Source organism: Channa argus, chromosome 15, assembly GCF_033026475.1.
Source record: "Channa argus isolate prfri chromosome 15, Channa argus male v1.0, whole genome shotgun sequence".
Taxonomy (NCBI): Eukaryota; Metazoa; Chordata; class Actinopteri; order Anabantiformes; family Channidae; genus Channa; species Channa argus.
This window is the reverse complement of record NC_090211.1, coordinates 8,288,923-8,314,215: the sequence shown is the minus strand read 5'-3', so window position 1 is coordinate 8,314,215 and position 25,293 is coordinate 8,288,923. Positions and strand designations below refer to the sequence as shown.

Below are 25,293 nucleotides of genomic sequence, written 5' to 3'. Positions count from 1 at the left end.
AAAAACTGCAGCTATATTGAAAAAAACAAAGTATCAGAGAGGCAAGGTACCAAAAACTGGTAAGTAGAGAATTAGAAGAAAGAAAGAAATCACAGGTGTGTGTTAATGAGTTTAATGAGCAACTGTGCATGCTAAAGTGATGCTAAAAGTATTATTGTCTTTATTTAAGTTAAATTAACAAGACTGCAATATAAAAACAGTCCCAGTAAAAATAATGTGTTCAAAGTGTCACTTGTGTATGTAAGTATTATTAGCAAAATGTATTTCAAGAATCCAAAGTTGAAAGTAATTTCCTGCAAAGGATTAATAAAGTATTCTTCTATTCTCTAATTTATTCTATCTACTATGCTATTGGATTGTTATTTTTTTAAATTATGATACAGTTTGATTATTCAGGGTTTCTGTGATTCAAATTCATTATGGGTTCTGTAAGCTATGTTAAAGAAGTATAAATTATAAGTATAAATTGTAAGTACTGTAAATCTATGGTCAATTAAACCACCTTAGAAAATGTAATTTGTCCACTGCTGTTTGCACTTAAAACGTTCTGCATACTATTAATACATTTGTAATTTCATTGCTTACAGATACCCAAATCCTTGTTTTAAACATTTTAAAATAGTAATCAGCATAGACCTGTTGCTTAGCTCAGTACAGAGCTTTAAGACAGTTCTTTGTCTTAGTATTGAATTTCTAATGACTCCTGTTACATGGAAAACCAATGTTGTGCAATATTATAGAATTAAATACTCAGTAATGAGTGATGGCATTTCAAAAGTGTAATTAGTTTTCATTGCCATAACACTAAAATCATATTGTTACGCTCAGGCTGTAATGTTTGTTCCCAGATCGCATCAATATGAAAGCTTCACCAGACCCACACTAGGCTACGTAAGACAGTGAATGCATCAGATGGTGGTTTTGAATTGGTAAAAACGTCTTCACCCAAAAAATGCCCGTAATATCCTAACATCCTAACACTAGATTATTATGCATGTCAAATTCTCCACCTTTATGCTGTTTAATGTTAATCGCTTGCAATTAAATCGGGCATTTACAATTATCATAATTGTAATATGAAATGCCTAGGGGATGTGTTTAAGTCAATTACATGCTTTATAGACAGCTATTATGAATAATTTCAGTAATTCACTTCCTGTTTTTCTGAATTCTTCCCTTTAGAATATGTGATGTGGAACCAGTACATTGAGAGGTAAATTTTATGCTTTTAGCCACTACATCAAAAGTCACACTTATTTGTATATGAGGAGCAGGTGCTTTGCAGCAAAAACAGTCAACATGTTGTGCTACTGGCATCTTAAAACGTGTATATGAGTGGTTGGTGATAGAAATGAATTGAAAAATTTGTGGAGATAATAAGAGATCCTTCCCTGCTGCAGCCTGGCTTTGTGCAATATGAAATATAAAGGTGTTGTGTCTGTATCTTGTTTAGCAGAAACAGGAGCAAACTGCCAGAATTAATCCTAAGAGCACACTGTCGGACAACCTCTTCTTTATGCCTGCCAACACGTCTGGATTGCCTCTGCTTGAAACTCTGTACTCTGCTTTGCATTTTGTGGTTGCCAGTTATTTTAAAAGACATTAAAGCAAAAGCAGCGTGAAGGTTTGCTCTACTTGTAACTGCAGAGCGATTAGAAATGTTACAGGTCGTCAACTGTAAATACAGCACAGTGTGCGGTTTATCATGAAACACTAACGTTTACTCTGTGACTATACACTTGTCCCTTAGTTAAAGTAAGAATTTCAGCTGATTGGGCCATTAGAAAGTACTGTTTGGATGTCATTTATAGATGTAGATGATGTGGCAGAACTATTTCTAGAATGAGCAAATCAGAGTAGTTTCGTCCTGAAGATTGAGTGAATGAAGTTAAAATTTGTATCTGTGGCACTGATATGTGCCCATATGACATAAGATCATTTTATAGAAATCATTAGCATCACAGTTTGAGCTAAACTACAATGATTTTCTGTTACACATATTTTATCTCATTTAATCTGTGGATTTTCTGTTGTTTAATGTATTGTATGCCAGATGATTGTGATCTTAGCTGTGTATTTGTAGAATAGCTCAGGCTGCTTTGTGTCCACAGTGCTTCACATTTTAGAGGAGATTCCAGATGAGAAACAGAAAAATGTTTGTCTCTGACAAAGGGAATCCTGACCACAATGCTTTGTGTCATCCCGCGGTGCCATGTGATAGTTGTGCAACACACGTGCAAACCGCAATGCAGTACCACAGAACTTTATTCAATATTGTCTGTCAGCATGAAATATTTCTTAGTTTGTCAAGTAAAAATGCCAAACATGTTTTTTTAGCTTTCATCAATTTTATTTCAGTAATACTTAAATCTTGGTAGACTCCTTATAATAAAAACAATGGTTTGATCCCAGCCTCCAATCTATGACCTTTATTTGAATTAGCCAATGTAAACTTTACATTTACACCACAGGTTTCCAAAGGCCAAAGAAATGTCCAGCTACGTCTGAGCAACAATCCAAAAATATTCATTTGGGGAAGCAGCAGGGATGTGTGTAGAAGAGAAAAAGATAGAGCCAGATGGAGAGAACCCCACTGAGTGGATGAAATCAGATGTCACTTTCACCTAGGCTGTACTCATAAAGGGATATGGGCAGTCTGGCAAATGAAAACATTTGTGAGGCTCCTTCCCACTGGGAATGTCACCATAACATACAGGGATCAGCTCAAACATACTTACTGTGTGTCGGGAAACGCACACATGCACACACAGATGTACTAAGCCCTGCGCGTACTAAGATGTTTACGCTCCAGTCAGTGGTGAATGTGCATATTCAAACTGATATGTCAGACTCATGAATCTGTGCATGCTGACACATTTGCATATGAGCTGGGCTGTCGTGGCCCAGGCTGTGATTCGGGGTGACAGGTTATGCCACTTCCCTTAGGTCACCGCACGAGCAGGGCCATAACGTGACAGAGATGCATTTCATTCACTGTCACTCGTCAATAACATAACCTCCTCTCTCTTCTGTTTTAGTTGCTTTCTTGTGTGTAATATTTGAGCTTCTACAGAAAGGACCATGTGCCCTTGTACCTCATAACTGTTGGCTGTTTAGCTGCATGCTGTGTTGTCAAAGGAGGTTTTAAAGTGTGTATAACTTGAATTAAAATCTGTGCCGAATCAACATGCGGCCAATGATCTGCTGTGGCGACCCTGAACTCACGGATAAGCCGAATTTTTTGGGGTACTCCAAAATACAGCAGATATTAAGACAAATAGAAACTAAAAACACGTTTATATGAAAACCGTTGTTTTTACTTTTTGTTGCAGTTTTTCTAATAATTAATATTGAAATTTCACACTGAATGTGACAATTGTATTCATTATATAACAAAAACAGTTGTTATCTGATTTAAGATTTTTTCTGTAAAATGCCAGAAATATTGGAACACTCCACAGTAATTTCCCATAGCTCAAAAAAATGCCTTCAAATATTTTAACTGCCTTTATTTATCAATAATAATAGTTGACATTTATTTATATTTACACGCTAAATGTACTCTAGAAATTTAATAGCTGAAGTAGTCAAATTTAGATGTTTATCTCTGCCTCCTCATAGCAAATAGGTTCAAAGATGAAGCTGCTCAACTGGCCTGTATGTGTGGCATCTAAACTACAAAACTTTATCTAACTTTATTCTGATCTGTGGAATGGATGTGATGATGTATAAATGTCATAAGACTAATAGTGTGTCATAGTCACAAGCATACACAGAACAACATCCAAGAGGATACAGTTTTACCTGTGTTATTTTGTTATTTGACCCAATAAAAAATTTCTAGTGCTATCAGTGTTTAGATTTCTGTCAAAGTCAAACCATAAGTTGTTTCAATATTATTTAGCCACAGGACTCTGTTTTATTCTCTATAATATGATCCACATATATGCAATCAAGGAGTAAACACAGATTTCACTGAATTCACAGAGTCACCTTCATTTTCAAAAGTACACACCCATACACGAGTCATGAGCAGAGCTCTGCTGACACTGTGGAGAACATATTAGAATTCATAAGGGGATCTGTGCCACAGCACTGCACAAGGCGGAAGGCAAGCGCTGATTCCTCCATGGGCGCTCATGCCTGATTGGCCCAGCTGGGGCAGCCACAGCCGAGCAATGTCCCCCTTGCTCTCTGTCACTGGCGGAGCTAAACAGAGCAGCCAGGTTCACAGACCACAGCCGACACCATGTCAACCCCCTTGCCTGGCACACTCCACCAAACACACAGAAGCGGGCACACATACACACACTGATGCACAAAATCAGGCAGAAATGTGAGGAACGATGGACCACAGAGCAGAAAAAAACCTAAATTGTTGAGAATATAGGATTGTTTCAAGTCCACATTGTAATTCTGGAAAGGAAACATATCTGTTCACCGTGTAATGATTCATCGCAACAACAACCAAATGCACATATTACTCCCATTTCGTCAGTGCTGTGTCAGCTCTCGCAGACCCTGCATCATCTACCCTCCTCCTTCCCCCTTTTGCCATACTTGAAAAGGTCACAACCTCCATTACTGGTTCGCAGAGCTAATTATTTATCTCATGATAAATGCACATGAGTGTGAGGAATGTTTTTTTCTTTAAAGGACATTCATCACCGAGTCAGAATTTTTATTTGTTGTGTCTGATGGAGCATTTTTCTTCTACATCCACCTCTGCTGATGTCAACATTGATTCATCGCAGCACGTAAAGCGATGCCCAGCAGCCTAATGTCTTCCTTGAATATGCTGTGTTTTGAAATTTTAAGCTTATTCGCATATGAACCAGTGGGGTGGCTCTTTAAATGTCTCAGAGAATAATTTTACTCAGTTGAGTATCCATGAGGGGTTACATTAATAAAAGGCTAGAAAAGGGACACACTCGTGTGGGGTTATTTTTAGCTGCTGTTTCGTATAGAGCATGTTTCTCCAGAAACTGAGATCCTGTAGGGTTTTGCTCAGTGTTTATAAAAACTTCTATGGAACCCTCGTAACTTTACCGGCCAATAACTGGGGCTTTACTGGAGCATCAGAAATAACTAGAGTATTGAGTGAAGGATATTTTGCATTAGGCTTAGTGATCATTAGCTTTTTATTGAACAAAACATCTATTTAAATTTGGACCTTAATTTTCAAAATTTTCAAAGTTTAAGTATTTGTAGAAATCTATTGAACAAAATATAAAAAATATTAGTGATTTCAGTTGCATGAATATCAGATATTTATGCTGTTTTTAAAGTTTTGAAGTGGTCACTTTGACTTCAGGCAAACAATAACTGGCATCTTTACCACTACAAAATTACCCACTGATCTCAATTTTTCTTGGGCACCAAAACCTAAATCCTTTCCTTTTTTCTTTCACGTTACATCACTAACACGTGACGTATCTCCCAGGACAGTCCTGTCCTGTCCTTTACTCTCTGTCTCTTCTCCTGGAGTCATATTTAAACAAAGTAACATTCATACATGACTAGGTTTCCATGGCCACAAGGCCTCAGGATTATCTGAGCCATAGCCCACCATAGTGGAAAAAGCCCAAAGGCGCGCACAGATGCTCTCATGCTCGTAGTGTAGCCTTGATGATAGCCTTACAGGCTAACACTTTGAGACGCCATGTCTACAACAAAAGAAAAAAGAAAGATTTACTTGACAGAAGTGCTTAGGGCCTAACTTTAAATAGTTCTGTGCTGTGTCTTTTTTCTGTTTATAATTGGTTTGAGCCTCTGCTCCATGGGACCCTCTTGAATGCATCTAGCACTAGGAGGGAGTTGAGGGAGCTCTCTCCTAAAGGCCTATCTATCCTTAAGACAAAACGTTTACATAAAGATTAACTCAAATGAGGAGCATGTTTGTTCTGAGAATGATAATGACTCAGAGACTGTATGTGGAGGTTGTAGGGAAGAGTAGCAGCTCCTTGCCTGGCACAGTGCGCTGGTTTCTGGATTTCATCATCACCTCTGTCTCCAGCTCAGTTTGGGAGCACATGAGAAGTCACACCGGCTCAACTTCAGCTCACCTCTCCATCCAACCCTCAGGGCAGATGAACAATTCCCCGTGAGGTCACCAACCCCTTCAACGCATACTCCTATCTGCATTGTCTTCAAAGCCGTAATACTTATGGTTTGAACTCTCGGCTATTCGGTGCCATCTGTGGTTACTGTGATAACTGAGTGCAAAGTTTGATGCCATGGCAAATATTCCCTGAGAAGCTACTTGTAAGAAATACAACATTAGAACAGCTGCTGCATCTGTTTACAGTGCAGACATACACACACACCTAATGTTGTTTATGTGAGTTCAGTCAAAAATAAAACCACCATGTAATGTCATGCTGCACACAACTCTTTGGAGGTGTGCAACCTGTCACATGCAGCTCATAACAGCTCACTGTCACTGGTCCTTTCTGTTCGACCACAAAAATAAAAATTATCTTCCTATCTCCTGTTTTTAGATATATGTTTTATATTATAAAAACACACTAAACATAATGGCAAACATGTTGCATATCCTGTGGCTATATGAAAATTAAAGCATTAGTAGCTCAGACATGTTATAAAGACTAGAGTGAGGCGGTTTTTAATGAGATGAAATTTCACTAACTCAAAAAACTGCTACGCACAGAAATGTTTACTGAGTGTAAATTCATTATGAGTCAATATGTCCACACTCGGCTTCACAATAGCCCTGTGCAGTGTTCCCCATTTTTTTGCCTTTTTCTTTTCTCGCTTTACTTATTCGCTCGTTGTGCCTGGACAACATCCAGACAATTTGAGCCTGGTTTCTTTCATTTCTGGGTTTTAGATCCAATATCAGTGTGAGCAATATCCTATTTCTGGACAACCAGACCTGTCAGTTTACATTGCAAGCATGATAGGAAGATTAAAGTTGCATTGGAACAAATGTTACCGTTGGCAAGAACACATTGCTGAAAACGGGCCGTTTTTGTTCTCCAGTCATTCAGTATGTTTCCTTCTTGGCTTCTCTAACCTTCTTATGGCTTTTCAATCTTTTCTTTCCTCTCCTCTTCTGAATCCTTTAAGTGTTTTGTAGAAAATGTGATTGCTCAGTTCCGTTTACATTCACTCACCATCTGCTGAATTTGGCTGCGACTGTGAATCAATTCTTAATGTTGGCAGCTTTGCATTGAGTTGCCTCCTCTTTTACTTTGTGTCTGCATTTTATATTTTTTTTCGTCTGTTGTATGTTTTGATCTCTAAAAACATAAAATGATCCACTAGTCCAATCCTCGACCTAAAATTAAAGAGAACAGTATAAAAGAAATGGCCTAGACATCTCTCTTAATAAACACAGGGCAGAGACAATAAAAAGAACAAATGCAGCAAACAGTGCCAGCAAGATCCAGCCTACCTGTTCCTTTTTCTACTGTGACCACTGCCAACCTGTTCCCAAAAAATGTATTTACCAATTAACTGGATTATAACTGCAAATATATAAGAAATAAAGAAAACTTTATGCTGATAAACATGTTTTTTATCTACATATAAAATGTCAATTAATTTAGTATTTTTGCATAATTCTTGTTTACTAACAACCCATTTCCTACAGTTAAAATATTTCTGTATAATATTTCCTTTTTTCATTAATAGTTAACTCACTGAAATTCAGATTAGGGGAAACTGTAGTCTTGGGATAATACAGAAAACTGACTTGAATTGCAAGACATGACAAATACTGTAACTGAGCCTAACCAAGCCAAACCACACAGTGTTGAAGTTCTGCAAGTTGCACATCCCCTATCCACATTGACAACCATCCCCCCATCACTCAGATTATGTATATTGTGAACATAATCTGGAAAAAGTCTATTAATATTGATATTAGTATGTGTGCCCTATTAATGTCATCATTATTATGTTGTCCTTTGGTCTTATCCTGTAAGTTCAGGGTCGCCACAGTGGATCATTGTCCCCATGTTGATTTGGCACAGTTTTTACGCCGGATGCCCTTACTGATGCAACCCTCCCCAATTTCTACCGGGCTTGAACCAGCACTGCGCGGCTGGGGATAGTAATGGGGTTAGGGGTTCAGTGTCTTGACCAAGTGATATTAATATATAATGATTTCAATGGCATATACTAAGACTAGAATAAAGACTAGAAACAAAAAGAAAAAAAAGAAATATATGTATGTAAAGTGTAGAACACATACTTTCCTATATATATAATATATAGGAAAATATATAAGACAGATTAGTGGATTTGGGATGTACAGAAACCATGAAAAATACCTTCACTTCGGGGCTGAACAATGCTCAACAATGGTTGCAAACTCATAAGAAACCAGTGTAGTATTTTTTTTTTGGTTTACATTTTCTTCCAGTATGAACATTTTATATGTATATATATATATATATATACACACACACACACACACACACGTTTATCCTCCTCTCACATAATCTGTCATTTATAGGGACATATACTGTGTGTCTGGATCTGGTTTCTCTGTCTGAAGCATTTTAATGAACTTGGACTGAACTCTTTATAAACTCTGTCTCAGTTTCGTGGCAGAGGAGTGATAGCATTGACAGTATCAACAGATGAAAGTGGATGGTGACCTATTGCCAGATATTAAAGTATAATAGCTTCGAAGGTCCTTGTTCCCTGCCATTCATAGCACAGCTATGAACACGCATAAATATGAACAAACAGGGTCAGGATAAGTCTGCCAACACATTTGTCTTTTTTCATGATAGGGTGGCCCACAAGCAGAATGACATTCTGAAGTATCCTCGAGCAGGATATTTAACCCCAACCAGATCCTAGCAGAGGGTGAATTAGCCCTTCCAGGCGATGCAAAAAGTATTTTTTAGAAAAAGTGATAATGTTGCACAGAGACAGTGTGTTCTCCACTTTGACCTGTTCAGTATGATGTACCACTCAGGGCAGCAAAAACACAGATAATCAAACATTTTAGACATACAAAAGTCCTTTTTTCTTTAGATTTGACATTTACATTCTTGACATATTATTTGGGGCTTTTTATTTCTGCCATTTCATAATTCAGCTTAACTACTTCACTACATTTTGTCTTGATGAAGAGCAGGTCTTTGGCATTACATGTTGTAGGGATTCTTTGTTCTGATAATTAACAAGAGAATTAGTTATATTTGCTGTGAAGAAATTTGTTAAATTTAACCAGCCAATTTTTTTCATGCATTTGTGCAAAACATAACACACGACATATTAAGGATTCTAGTAGTCTAGTGAATTATTTATACACCAAGGGAAACAGTTACACATTATCAAGGATTCACATCAACAACTTATTTCAAAATAAAACCTCAATTGTAATATGCACATTTGCATGTGTGTTAAAGCACATGTGTTCACGCCAACACAAGCCCTGAGCACACAGACATCCCTCCTCTTTCCTCCACACAAGCTCCAAAATCATCTTATCACCATTGAGTCACTTTGATGGCAAGGATGTCTCTACCTATCTGGGGTAAACAAATTGGACTGCAGCTGGCAGTGACATTTGGCCTCTGCCAGCTCTCCTTCCTGGAAGCACATGTGTGTGTATTTGCTGCCACTGGACACAGCAACATGGGGCTTACCTCATGAAGTCAACGTTTGTTCCTCTAAGACGTTGGTTTTAAACAGCCTGCTGCCGCAGGATGAAAGCAACATTTCATTACACAATGCTAATTAATTTCTGCAGGAACTCAAGCATGTTTCTAAATGATTGACTCATTGTCACGCCCTGAACAGATGTCCACGACTCATGATGTGCTCCATGTGCCAATTTCACGCTAGCTGCAGGGGTGGAAGTTATGCTATTAATTTGTTTAAAGCGTAATGTCAGGTGCTAAGTAAGGGACAGCTTTATTGGCGCAGCTCTTAATCTGTCTCTCATTAGTTGCAGAAACATCAATTTGCTCCTGCTGTCATGTGAGTACTTCTCTTTTATGTTGTTACAGTCTTTCATAGTGTTCGCATCATATTACTTCCTCAGGTAAATGTGATTTACATTCTATTGATACCTCATTTAAAGTCTGTGCGGTGAACGTTAACACAGTTGGCCCAGACAAAACAGACAGGGATGAGCACAGTTGGCAGGTCCAAGGTTTGCTTTTTCCCGAGACAATAAGCTTCACAGTGAAGCCAGTTTTGCACAGCAGCAGCCTAATGCTCTTATGTCCCCCTATCATCTCGTTCCCACTGTCCTGCTTTAGCTCAGTTAGCCCATTTGTCTTTTAGGCATGCATCCCCACTGTTTCTCCTCTCAGGTCAATGTAGCTGAGCTCAGAAAACCATTATTCATGGTCACTCTTAAATCTCAACTCTAATCCGCTCCTGTCCACAGCAGCTAGAAGGGGCATACCTCTGAGTGCACAAAATCATCAATAAGTGAAGCAGCTGTGCAATGGTGTATGTGAAACTGTAGCAATTGACCCTTGCACCGAAGTCACATCAACACAAACGGAAAAGTCTAACTTTAAACTCAGCGCGTTTGTTCTAAACATTATCATTTGCAGGTTGTCTGCAGAAAAATTTATTTTAGGCCACTTGACTTGACTGAAAAAATACAACCAACCAATTAAATGGTTGGTCAATAGTCAAAATAATAATAACTTGGAGCCCCATTGTATATGTAGAAATCAAGGTTTAAGTTTGATCACCAATATCTTTAAAATCTTAAAACCTTATCTTTGAATAGCTTTTTTTTTACCAGGAGTTATTGTTGGGTTGCGTAGGAAGAGGCCTGCCCAGAGGCATCACACTATATATACTGTACATGACCTCTACATTGAATGAACCACATTCTTCACATCTAGTGCCATGCTGTGTATGCAATATGTAAAAACAAATCTCTTTGCTCCTTGAAGGATGACGGTTATGGAAGATGGTTAAGGAGGAGGAAGTGGTTTATAAAAGGGGGATGGGAACAGAGAGTAATAGTGAGAGCAGGGTGAGGGTGTGTTGGGATTTGTGGGGGAGGGTAGGAAGGCCCCACAGGGAGGAAGGTGGGGGATGGTGAGGGTTGGGAGGATACTAGTGAGCTGAGTCCCCCCCTGCAGATATTATAATGCCACTATACTGTGAGCTGCTCCATTATTTGCCCTCAGTGCTGGACTATGTATGGGGATGTTGCACGGGAGCATTGTCAGTGCTCAACACTTGGTGCCATAGGCTGGAACAGAAAACTCCATTCATGCACCCAATTTTCTCTTATTAGACTGTGAGTGGCATGTATGTTTATTTGCCTTTGTGCATCTGTACATACATGCATGTACATGTACTGTATGTCTTAATGATAAATAGTCTGTATTTATTTAGCGCTTTCTACACACACACAAACTAAGTTGGGGTTCAGTGTCTTGCTTAAGGACACTTCGATGTGTGACCGGAGGAGCTGGGGATCGAACCAGCAATTGGGACATTGGTGGATGACCGCTCTACCTCCTGCACCACAGTCGCCCCAACATCTGGATGTGTGGTGGTACTATCTGGGTGGTGGACAGGACAACAAAACATCTCATAACTGGGAGGGGGGCGGGACTATTCTGTCCAAATCCAGTCAAGATTTTCCCACCCCCAGGCCAGCTGAGAAACTGACACACGCTTTGTGACTGTGTTACTCTCGAGTTCGCTTTGTCCAGAAACAACAATGTAACCCCTACTTCAGATCTGGATTTTGTTTTCACTTTATACAAATGTAAAATTGCACCATGCTGACAGGGAATGAGTGTGTTTGAAACACACCATCAGCACTATCCTCTGAGTCATCTAAGTCATCACCATTGTGCCCTTTGTATCTATCAGTCTTTCAGACAGCAGAATGGGCCCTACAGTGTAGACTGAGGCTGAAAGCTGCAGCTGCTGCACACACTGAGCTGAGGCAAGGGACAGTGCTCCCCGTGCTTCTCTACACACACACTTTCAGGGAGAGTGAGATGGAGAGAGTTGCTCCTCCCTGTTTGTCTGATGTTTTGCTTTGCTTTAATAGCAAGACTGATGCCATTTAAATCTTTCGCTTCAATTCACTCAATCCAAATCCAGCTGCATAAGTGGGTTACCAAAGTCATTTCCTAACACATAGGCAAAGCCAGTGAAGGCAGCAGAGTTTCTAAGTGATATGTTAACTAAAAATGAACCATCTGCCAAAAAATGTATCTATGGGGAGATGGAATTTTTTATGTACAGCAAAAAAACAAAACAAAGTACCTCCAAATTAGCATTACAGGATGAATAAGCACACATTTATGCATTCAGAATTTCAACCATGATTCTTTGGAACATTTCACACGATTATAAAAGAGCACAGAAATTATATTATTAAAAATGACACAAGTATATAATTATTTATTATATTATAGAGATTATCAAAATGTTATAATTAAAATGTGCTCAGAAATAGTATGAATTTAAACTTAAACCATAAAAATGTTCCTTAGTTTTTGTATAGTATTTCGTAACTTGACTAGAACAAAAAAAGCTGCTTAAAGTATCCAATAATATATCAAACAAGTCATTATCTTAACTTAAAATTACAGGACAGGAGTTTTATTTGTAATTCAGTATTTTTATGCTGTGTTTTACTCCTTTAGTTGAAAAAACTCAATACCTCCACAGCTGTTGATGGTTGTTAACATATTTCACACATTACAAACATGTGTAAATAAGTAATATTGTAGCATTGCTAAACAATTTTTACTTATTTATTAGCAAAATTACATTTTATGAATATGATAATATTTACATATTGTATATAAATATATGAATCAGTTAACTGCACACAAAAAATTGATACTGCTTCTAACATGCACACACACATTGGTATAAGCATGTTAGATCTAAGTTACTCGTACTGTTCAACCTCTCATTCCCTATTCTATGCACAGAGAGTTGATGATAATTTTAGAAGTAGCTGAGGTATTAATTCATATTTAGAATGCTATTTAGGAAAACCTTCTTGTCTTTCATACGTGTTGCCTCAGCCTGCTTTTTAGCTCCTGTGGTATTAAATTCCTGCTGCATATCCTGTCATTCCTAATCCTTTATGTGCTATATGGTTCCTCCTCTGATGAAGACTCATCAGGGTGAAAGCATTCCATGATTTTCTAGATATTATTAGCAGTGTAATAGGGTTTTGGAAGACACAAAATAAGAGGAAGCGGCTCACACTGTGCATCCAGGTGTGTGATATTTAGCAGCAGCAGTTGCCTCAGGAACCGATCTGTCAGGCAAGTGAACACACGCTGTAATAAAAGACTGTCCACTTCCCTAGAGAATGTGAATAATATGAAAAACAATAACACACATGTACAGTAGTTTGTCAGCAAACACACACACACACACACAATCAGAAGTTTACAAATCATACAAACCCACACGTTCCCTCTGCCCTCCAAACTTGTCAGCAAAGGCAAAATTGTAGTGCACATGCATATACACATGTTCATGCACACACAAGCACACAGAGACACACACGTCAAATATTCCCCATCCATGCCTGAAGACACAACAAGAAACATCTAATTCTGAGTCACTCTCAGCCTGACCACCCCCCTCTCTCTCTCTCTCTCTCTCACACACACACACAAACTCAAACACAAATATATACATGGACACAACCACAGAGCAGCCTTTTCCCTTAGAGCACTTTGCTTGAACTTGGTTACTGGGACAGAATTTATCTCCCGTTCACAATATATTGCCTAATAACTAAATGGTATAAATAGACCCTTTCATTCACACATAAAGTCTTAGACTCCTCCTCTTTCAACCCTCCCTCCTCCTCTTTCTACTCCTCTTCTAATGAGTCTCTGAGTTCGCAGATGAGCCAAAGCCTGAAGAGAAATATCTGTGTTGTTGCATGTGTGTTTTTTTGCATGCGTGATTCTCTATGATAATGTACACATGCTCACAGAGATGCCCGAGTGTCTTTTCACCTCAGGTTGACTTGTCCTATTCGTGCTAATTAGAGATGAGAATATAAAGCCTAATGAGTTAGAGTTGAAGAGTGACTCAGTCTAACTCAAGATGCTAGAATCTTGTATGTATGTATAACCAACTCAAAGAATACAGTCTGCAGTTTTTGATGTTGTTATAATATTATTCAAATTCAAATAAATACTTATAACATAATTCAAATTGTGAATTATATCCTTCAAAAGACTATAATTAAACAAAAGTACTCCACATATGAAGTCACATCTATGATTGCCCACAATGCAAGAGAGTGAATAGAGTTTTATCTCCAGCTTTATTGGTGAGCAGTTGCTTTAAGATTACAGTACTGGGGTAAGATACAGAGTCTTTATCCTTCTATAAACACATAGTTGTACTCAGTGAAAAAAGTGCTACTAAGGCTGTATAAGAACATGCTCAATCAAGATCAGGATATGTAGAATAAAGCCTCCCTGCATATTATAGCTTTTATGGGGTTTAATATTCTGAGCCTGTACCTTTTAAAACATCCCCACAGAGCTGTAAGCTTATCATAGTTTGAAACAGCATGCTGCAAAGCCAGACCACATTTATACAAAAAATACCTCTTACTGTACATTGTAAACTGGGGTTAAACTGGGGACCTGTTCAAAAAGCCAGGTGTTGTAACACTGCGTTATGCCCGCTTATGTGTGTCACATATGGCTTTATTTAAGCTCTGTTTCATGTTAAAGTTTATCCTACATAATTTCACGGTCATCATCTTGGTACCAAAGTGCTGCAACAGACACCATATTGCAAGCATTTATCAGTTACAATGTGTGTGTTCATTCATGACTCAATCATCCATTGATTTGAAATTAATTGATTTGCTTCGGACAAGAAAACAACAAGGATTTAAAATTTCCCAGGACTTTTCTTGTTCTTAAGGGAGCATTTAATCACCAGTGTACACAAGATGGATATGCATGGACCTTCCGGTGAACTCTTACCTTGCAAATGCTTTTTAAAAATGCTTTGCCATTGTTTAATTAAATTAATATAAAAAAAAAACTGTTTAGTAACAAAAAAGGAATTTATTACAACTATTTACCAAAGACACATGTAAAAAGATGGATGAATTGGTTTACAGTTAGTAGATTTCCATTAATTACATCCAGTAGTTGTTTTTTTTGTTTGTTCATTAATATGCAATGCTATTTACAACATGCATTATTCTGGATGTGCTTTACACTCTTTCCATCAGTCCATTACCCTTTATCTTATGCCAAGATCACCCATTCATATGTATTTCCGCCCTTATATAATATGAAAAAAGAACAGGGACCTCACAGGAATATACATTACAGGGGGTGCAGCTCAGTGATAGCATTTCTTATTGTAGCTGTGGACTCCTGTTTAAATCTGACTGACCCCTATGGAGTGTTTTATAGGCTATAAAGGGGCTGGAATCGTTAATATGAACCGCAGGAATCTGAGTCCTCACACTGGCACGGAGAGATGCTGGCAAACTAAAACAGAACATTATGTAACATCACATCCACAGGTGTCAAACTCGGAGAGTCTACAGGTTTGCATTTCAGCCACGCACTACACACTATGCCGCAGTTAATTGTACTAATAAATTCTTCCTCTCTCACTGCAGCAATGATTGGTGGCTGAGGCCACATGGATCAATTCTAATAAGCTTTGAAAGTAAAACATAAGCACTAAACAAAATGACTGCAACATGCTGTTGAACCCATGATAAGCACTTTGTACCATTATTGATCCACTGAAGTGGTTTTGTACTGTGGAAGAACATTACCATATTCCTTCACAGTGGGCACCCAGATTTGAACTCGGAACCTCTTGGTCTACAGTTAAATGCTCTGCCATTCAGCTATACCCCCCTTTCTCTAGTCTTTATGGTATTTCTATTGTTTTGTGCTGCGGATCCTCTCATGTAGAGGATAGTATGTGAAAAAGCACATGCATGTTTCATTGTCAATAAGGGACTAAAATTGCACACTGACAAACAAACACTTATTAATGCACACCAGAAGGAAACACCATCAGGAGACAAAGAAATGCCATAAGCTATTTGCCTTAATTCTTTAACTGTAAACCAAGACAATTTGTTATGTGTTGGTCAATGAATGAACTTGTTGGCAGTGCTTTTCTCACCACGTCTGTTGTGTCTGTTCATACTTTAGGTTTTGACGAGACTTCCTCACATGCTGTAAAATGTTCAGGCAAGTTCTATCAAGTTCAACAAGTTATGTTTAGTATTCTGTATGACATTCGTAAAAATAACTAATAATTTAAAAAGATTTTAGGCCATTGATTTCAATGGAAGTTTCTAACCCAGCTCCAATACCAAGACAGGTCCTGCTCCCTGACTGATTTCTGTCTGCCCTGAGATGGACTGTTCATACTTGATATATTACTGTTGTCACTTAAATATTTGCAACACATTGACAGTTTACAGTAACAGCTTCTACTGTCTGACTTAGCTTATAAAGTATGCAGCCAGAGCAGAGAGGTTCAGAGACCGGTAGTACATGTGACTTAAAGCATTTGTTAAAGACGGTTTTACCCTCACTGTGTTGAAGAACTTTGTTGGGTCACTCAAGAAGGCTTTGATGTTTCCATAGACGATAGATTGACATGAGCCAAATTAGCTTAGTTTCTACTGACAGGCTAAAGGATTGTGGGAGTTAAGTATCCCCAATCTCCTCTATCCATCTATGAGCAGTCTGATTTATGACATGCTTATATATAAATATTTTTGAGGACTGTTTTTATGAACTCAAAGCATCATTTGTGGACAGAAGTAAAAAAAAAAACAAATTGAAAAAGATGGTTAAAAGCAGTTGCGTTTAAGCTGTGAGCAGAATGGGAAGTCTTAGGTTTCTTTGCAAAACGTGATCATTATGGTGTCAAACAGCGAGTTCAACAGCGAGTTCAACATCAACATTTTTATTATTTTATTCCTATAATCAGGTATATTTTATCTCTGAGAGTATTTCCGTAAATTACAGAAATCACAGTATCCTTTGATATTTCTGAGCATAGCAGTGCTGTAGTTCATTTTTTTTTTAATAGTACGTCGTTTACTGTTTTAGCAGTTAGTCAACAAATTATCAGTATACATAAATATACCTTTCTTATTATTTCTTATTATAAATAAATATTTTAGTAGTATTTTTCCAGGATTTTTATAGAGCTTTTCACCATCTTTTACAGTTTATTTACTTTATTTCCAGATTCTCAATTTTCTTGTGGAAAAATATTATTAAATTAACACTATTATTATTAATTAACATTATATTATTAACACTCAATATATAATCAGCAATAATAATTGATGTATGCTTCACTTTGTCGCTCAGCAGCACAGTACGAATATAAACCAAACTGTAAACCCGGACAGAATTATTATGCAGCATGGATTTGGGATGTACTGAGTGGCTTAGAGGGTGTGAAACAGATTTGTCATTTAGCAGAAGGTGAAACAGTATCCAGCAAGTATTTGCTGCTAAAAGCTCAGTGTGAGCTTTGTGATACTTTAAACAGTTCAAGCAAGAAATTAAATAAAATTTTAGAAGGGCTACCTTGAATTGAACTAGGGACCTCTTAATCTGTAGTCAAATGCTCTACAACTGAGCTATACCCCCAGGTGAATGTACAGACACAGCTGTTAATAGCACAACGAAAAAATATTCTTTATGCCAACAAAAAAAAGAAAGATGCCATATCCAGTCTTGTAGTGCCTCTGCAAAGATGGCTTCAACTATAGAATAAAAAAACCCTATAGAATAAAGGTAATAAAAGTGCTATGTTTAAATTAAAAGTTTAGACATAGCTGCTGTCAAACATTCACAGCCACACATGGAGAAGCTTTTAGTCCTTGGAAATAGCCATACTTATAGCATGTGTGCACCCACAAAGCCATCAAAATCACGTGATCATGTGAGTAATCACATTATCATCAACAATCGCCATCTTCATATCTAGTACAGTTGTCTATAAATGCTCTATAAAATGACTCACATTAAATTATTCAATATTATTACCAAGATGGTGTAAAAACAAATTTCCCTAATCATTTTCTGAACGGCAACAGCTATGTCAAAAAAATTAAGAAGAAGCAGCAGCTGAGGATTTTGAGAGACATGATATGAATTTAAAGAGGATTTATACTCTGTGCATGATCTGTGAAATTTGGTGATAGCAAGTCGTCCGCTTAGAACAGGGAGATAAGAAAAGAGGCTGAAAAAGCGTGCTGTCCTAATTTGAGCAACCGCTGGTTGTGAATTTGGACAATATCAAATGAACATCTTTTATTGATTGTGGGCCTGCATGATTATGACTCAATGAGGGGGCTTGGGGGAGGGAATAGAATGATGGAGTGAAGAGGGCATGCACAGGCTGAAAGTGTTGGGAAGGATTATGTCAAAGTGTCTATATTTCTGCATGGAGCAACCATAGTCAACTATACGGTTGTCATAAAGGATCAAGCACTTGAATGCGCTGCTGATTATTTTGAATATTGACCAACTTTTTATCTCAGAGTTCACTGTGTCTTCTCTTTACTGTTTTAAGAAATGTTTGTTTACACTAATGTTCATAGATTTTTTTAATAGTTGGCAGCACATTGCTCTTCTCTTTGAACTTTAAATGTACTTGCATTCATAACATGCAACATGTTGGGCATAAATTATTTGTATTCTTCCACACAAACTCATTGCTAACACCAATACTGAAAAATTTGCTTAAAAATTGAACAATTATAATCTTTTTACATAAACACAATGCAGCTTAATAAAGATCCTATGTCATTTATATTAGAGTTATATCAGAAATGATGGCAAAGATGTGTCCTATGTCAATTATATTAGAGTTATATTAGAAATGATGGCAAAGATGTGTCCTGAACCAGACCTTTAATTATTAAACATTTTGTAGTTACAGCTCTACATAACATAAAGTACAGCTGGGTGCATGCAGGTGCTTCTCGATCATAAAGTCTGACGACAGTGGGGCTGACTGACAGACTATTATTGACTACTATGTCTGGATCAAGCTTTGTAATTGTAAAACATTACCTTAACAGTCTGTATCAATAATATATGGCATGTCTATATTGTAATTTATTTGGACTTATTGGCTAAAATATGGTTTTATACCACCATGTCTGTAATTATCTAAAAATCCAAATTTCCCATAAACCATCTTGTTGCTTCCTGTTACTTGCTAACAGGAAACATGTTAGGAAGCTTTACCATTTTTTTTACACTCGTAAAAATTCTTCAAAATGTTTCTGTTTACTATTTTATGGAGGTTGAAAAGGTCCTAATTGAGCTTTCTTTCTACATACAAATAAACATGTTTATACAAACAAATCTTCAGTTCAACTGCAGTTCCTTTTTCCTGTAATTAGGTTTTTTTTTGGGGATAGAACTTTCTCTAAAGGCTAAAAATGTGGTACCTTCATTCATTCATCTGAAATGCACTGTAACAAGGTCACAAAACACTAATTGCCTCTCATAACCTGTTCTGAACATCGTGTCCTCTCAGTCCTATCTCTGATGGCCAGAGGTCTCAGAAAGTCAGCGGGTTGAGTACCACTTACCTCCCAAAAACCTGTATGTCCACGCATCCTGTATCCCTGTCTGTCTGTTCCATAACCCCCCCACCCCCACCCCCCTTTATCCTTCCAAGGGATATTAAAGTCCCACCACCTCGTAATCATCACCACACACAAAAACACACACCCATCCCCACCCACAACTATGACCCAATTTGGCAGGGATGAGGGGGTAAGTGAGGACCATTGTGAGTACCACAGGGAGAGAGTCAAGATGCTCTGCCTCCCTCACTCCTCTCCCTTTCAGGAGGGAAGAGCTCACACTTGGTTAAGCACACACACTGAGGCTCTTCCTGAGAGATTGGCTACGGAGACATGTCTTTTGTTTTGATTTTTTTGTTTTTTTTTTTGTTTTGGGGATCCTTTAATGATTTTAGGTCAGGGCGGTTTGATGTCAGCTGAGGTTAAGGGGTATGTAAAGGGGAGTAAGTGAGATGAGGAGACAGAGATGAGGGACTTCAGGTTGAAAGACAAAGGACACAGTACTTTGCATCTAAGAAGGAAGAAGTAGAGTGAGTATGGTTCTTCATCTTTTTACTTTGCTGCGTATGTGCTTGTTTTTGACTTTATTCATTTAAAAGTAAATTTGACATAAAGGACATAAACTCCTTTTTGTAACTTGACCAACGGATCACCTGCTCCTGAATTTCCTCATAGTCTTTTGAGACCATTGCTGATGCAAAAAGACAATTTACACATATTTTTTTCTCCACATGAAACCGAACAAAAGGCACAGATGCATGCAAAGAGTCTGCTCCTGCCTGGGAGATTCTTACTGTAACATATGGAACCAGTTTACCATTTTGTTTCTTCCCTTCGGACACTGTTAATGAGGGAATTTTCATTTATTTTACCACGAACGCTGTGCTCTCATCAGAACCCAACTCCTTCCTGCAAAAAAGAACAGCTCATTTATCCATTGCAGAGGCTGTTTCATCTCATGAGTCTCTCACAGGTCAAGGTTTAGGTTTGACCAAACAATTAAATGTTCAGCAGTTTCTATTTTTATTTCTTTTGAATAAGGTTTTCTGCTTTGAAGTCCTGTATGTCTTCTTCCACATGTTTTATTAACCCGAGGACGAAACTGGGGTTTGCTCAAGTCTTTGGAATTTATAGTTTATTTGTTCTTCATGGCCGTGTCCATTGATCACAAGTAAGCATCATGCCTGTGTTTATGTGTGTCTGCATAATTACACACACCACAGAGTCTTTGAAATGGATGTGACATCTCTGATAACCTTCTGTGGGTGACCTCAACTTAAGGCAAAACCACTGCATGTTTTTAAACACTTCTTTAGAACAAAGTTTTGCTTAAAAATAGGCAGACAACTAGAAAATGTTGATTAGAAATTCATTTTTAGCTTTGATGGGGTTTTGGTGATTTAAATATCTCCGAGTGCCTAACAAAGGAGCTTATCCAGCCCCTTCAGAGCAGGAGATGGGAAACCACAGTATAAAAAATGCTCTGTGCTTTTTAGGCTGAGCATCTGCCAGCGGTCGATTCTCCGCAGCCCTCTTTTAGTAGTTATGTCTAATTATATTGTGATTTCACAAGTAAAGGTTGGATTTGTTTTTTTAGGGGTCCTTCGTCAGATAAAACAGACATCATTTAACTCACATGTGATGATCCAGGGGGTTATCATGGACAGATGTATGGCCGGCTACTGTGTTGGCAGATTAGTTTGGTCTGTGCAGTTTGTGTGGGACAAGGTGGATGCTCAGAAGGGCATCAGTGCAGCCTGAGGATGCCACTGGCAGAGCAGAGAGAGGGAGCAGTGACCCTCAACAAAGCACAGTCAAAGAGACCACGGCTTTAACAGAACACACTCAGTCATTACACACGTAGCTTCTCAACACTTTCATTATGGTTTTTAATATTGTGTTTTAGATACTGAAGTTATCCATGTATCTTTTTGTGTGTTTTAATGGCAAGAGTTACAGAAACAAATGTGTGTTTTTATACAATCAGAATATCTCTGTAAACACAGATATAACTTGTTGTGTTTGGCTTTGTTCTGGATTTTATTTTCATTAAGGATGTTTGTTATTACATAATATATGACAGTATCTCCTTCACAGAGAAAGAACCTTGTTTTAGAAGCCACAAATAGGCAAACATTGTGCTCTTTCTCTTGCTATCATACCTTCCTGACTCTCCTTTGATGTTGAGGGAGTAGAAAATGCTACTTTGGCAGTAAAGACTGTAGTAGAATTTCAGTTTCAGCAAGACGGCAGACGGTTTTAGTGAACAGGTGAAGGGTTTGTTTAATGATGGTTGACAGCCTGCTTGTAAGCAGCACAGAAGAAAAGCAGTGAAACTGTAACACGTGGTCATGGGATTTTTGTCTGCATACAAGACTAGTAAGAGACACAAAGTAAGAAAAGCAAATCCTGGCTTTCTTTTTTCATCCATCAGAAAAATCTGTTTGCTGAAAAACAGAAGTAGGGAAATATTACATAGACTAAAATCACTCTTCAGCACATATTGCTCACCTGAACTTGTTGCAGAAACAAACCTGGTGTACCAGCCCCACTGACTTAATACTAATATTATTCAAATGCATAAATCTAAGAACATGACAACGTATTTATTGCATAGTGTTGCTATTTTATATTCCAAATTTTAAGGCTTCACATACTATTGGCTATTTATGTGAATGGATATTTTACAGCATTGTGAAGATGTGAACAATACTATTTTTCAATAGAGAAACTGCGGGGAAAGCAGAAATGGGGCCAGCCATTAAAAGTTGCAACCCACAGGAATTAATCATAACCACATAAAAGCGTTAAGTCAAAATGAGGAGTGTTTTAAAGGCAGCAGTCCAACTGCAGAGCAGCAGGATCAAGAGCCCAATCAATCTTTGCTGAAGAAAGCGCTGACAGTTTCTTTTATTGGATCTACTCTAAGATATTTTACAATCACTTTAAAAAATACTAAGAGAGCTCTAACTGATAATTAGCATGATGATGAAGCAGAATGGGGAGATGTTTACCTAATGTTTACCTAAAAGGGGAGAGAAGTACATCTCTGCTGTGAGCTGACTGATGGATTGAGACTGCTGCATCTGTACGGGTGTCAGTTAACAAATGACAACTACTTGAGATTAGCGGAGAAGCGAGCAAAGCACCATCATAATTTAAACTGGTAATGGCCCATGTGGTGTCATATATCCAATCATGCATATCTATATGTAGACAAACCTCTTAGATGCAAAGAGATAATCTATAACCCTATTTATTAGAGTTTATTAATAACTAATAAATAAATAAATAAATAAATAATATTCCAATGCAGACAGACTTTTATTTTATTAGCTCATAGGGAGGCTTACATTTGACTTCTTAACATCCTTGGTCTTGTCCAAATCATTTGTGGGTAAAGGAGCCCATACTAAGTCAAATGGAGGTAACTTTTGGTGTTGCTGCAATGTGATACAGAGATACTATGACCTGTTGCTGGGTGAAACACCCCTAGATGATGCATGCAGGTACAGCTCCTCGCCATCCAACAGCTTTTGTCCCGAGCACAGGTCTAGGCTTGTGCTGTGGTAGGCTGATTCCCCCCGGTGTCCCTCTTAAGGCCAGGGCCCTGCAGCTGGAGCTCCGTGTTCACATGATGACTCAGTACAGTGAATAAGGAGCACCTCTGCTAGTTTCTCATAGTCATTCTGTTTTTGCATCCAGGCACAATCTGGATCTCAAAGCACATGTTTTTGATGCACTTGTGGTTGTCAGTCCATCTCTGAGGCAGCTTATGTACTATATCTGGATGTGAGTCTCTGTGGAGCTCAAGGGGTCAAAACCAGGAGAGGAGATCCCTCCAGTGATGCTATCTGTAATTGTAACTGTTTGTTTGAGTCAGACTGTGGGGTTGAGATATGGAGACTTTACCCCTCAGGAATTGATTCTGCTGACCTTTGACCTTGTACTGTTTTGGTATAGTTATGTCATGGGCTCAAATGTATCAGAGAGAATGATAGTTTGAAGACCGATGATTATAAAGTCCTAACCTTTCAGTGAATGACTGTTAAGCCATTGATCCAAGAAGTGTTTTTCTCGCTCATACTGTAAGTATATATTAAATAAAATCCTTGGGCTACACTTGAGGGTGTTTTGTTTGTTATTGCTTCCTTTTGGGTTTGTGTCATGATTGTGACATGATTTCCACAAATTTCCTGTTCACAGTTTTTATCAGAGCCTACTGTGTTTGTGTGGTGCTGTTTGGGCAGTTGACTCATCCCAGTAGCGTAATGCACAAAGTCAGCTTCCTATCCCTAACTACCCACTAGTTCCCACAGACATAAATTGAATGAGAAAGCAAAATGCCAGGTTATATGTGGCCGAGGTAGCAGGAGTGTCAAGCTCAGGCAAGTGTGTGGCTGGAGCATCTCTCCTGGTCAGGAGGAATGTGACAGTTCCTGCTGCACAAAATGCCAAGGAACTCAAAGGAGGAAGTACCTAATTGCAGGTTGATATGAAGTTGTTCCATGTCTTATGAATGTGCAAGTGATTTTAACAAGATATTAAAGCAAATCCAACAGATATTTTAAAGGCTTTACTCAAGCAAACATTGTAAAATTAAAAACTCCTTTGACCTTCCACTCACTGTTGGACGACCGAGAACATTATTTAAAATTCTAGTGGAGATCCAAATGTTTATATAAACAATAATTTTATCAGACTTAGTTTTGAAAAAAAATGTAGAAATTGTGTGGATGAAGGCGTGGATTTAAATATTAAGTTTAAAAATCAACAAGAACCACTAAACTGTATAAAAGCACTTTAGAGTATGTCGGTATGGTAATAGCTGATGTGAAGAAAAGAGCATAGAGAATCTACATTAAATAAATAACAAGTGAAGCCAGATATTAGACTAAACAGGCACAAACAGCAGCCAATTAATACTACAGAGCAGGCAATATATACATAAAGATACTATATTAAAACATTTCACTACTTAAAAATATAGTAGCTGACAAAAAAATTTGCAGTTATATAGTACAACATTGAAGACAAATAAAGTAGATAAGAAAAGCAGAAAAGACAGAAGATGCTGTAAAACTTGTGCATTTGTTACCCAAAAAACATTGAATGGCAGAGTAGCCCCAGCATTATATCAAGCTGTTTAACTTTTGCAAATGAGTGAATCTGGATTTGTGTGTAGCACAGTAAGAGTTATGTGAAAAAATTAAATGATGTAATGCAGGAAAAATCCATGGAACGACACTGCTATGACTATGTTTTCTTGTGGCAGCCTCACTGCTCGCAGTTAAAACTCTCACAAGGATTTATTATTTGTTGTTTATTATTAGCATCTATTGTCTGATTGCAGGATTATACACAGTTTGAGCCTAAGTACACTCATTGGTTGGTAATTTGAGTTCTGGTTTGTGTGTGTGCACACAGAGCATTCCTGACATCTACCTCCTGTGTCCCAAGCTTGTCCTTATATGGTCACAGTGATCAATACTCGACATGTTTCATAGCAAATCCAAACATTCCCACCCTCTCTGCTCCTACTGGAGACACAAAGCAGAAGGCCAGGAGCTCCTGCTCATCTCCTCTAGCTAAATATTCCCTCTCATTGGAGCTTCAGCTCACTCATGCTAAGCTCTCAACCTGCTTGGTAAGGATATGGTCCCTGGAAGCCCTTTAAACCCCAACCTAAGCTAGTATTCATGGTTGGATTTTCT

General features: G+C 38.0%; 1 protein-coding gene across 4 annotated transcripts in view; it reads left to right on the top strand.

Moving 5' to 3' along the window:
• Positions 1–25,293, top strand: part of gjc1 (gap junction protein gamma 1) — a 34,117-nt gene that overhangs the window by 2,536 nt on the left and 6,288 nt on the right. Inside the window, exons 2-3 of one of the 4 annotated variants that reach the window (XR_010910902.1) lie at positions 1,183–1,213; positions 1,454–6,003. The exons of 1 other annotated variant lie outside the window; for it this stretch is intronic. The gene's annotated coding sequence lies outside the window, so the exon portion shown is untranslated. Of the gene's footprint in view, positions 1–1,182; positions 1,214–1,453; positions 6,004–19,747; positions 20,110–25,293 lie in introns of those variants that run through there. 2 more of the 4 variants (XM_067478278.1, XM_067478280.1) reach the window with 2 other exon arrangements.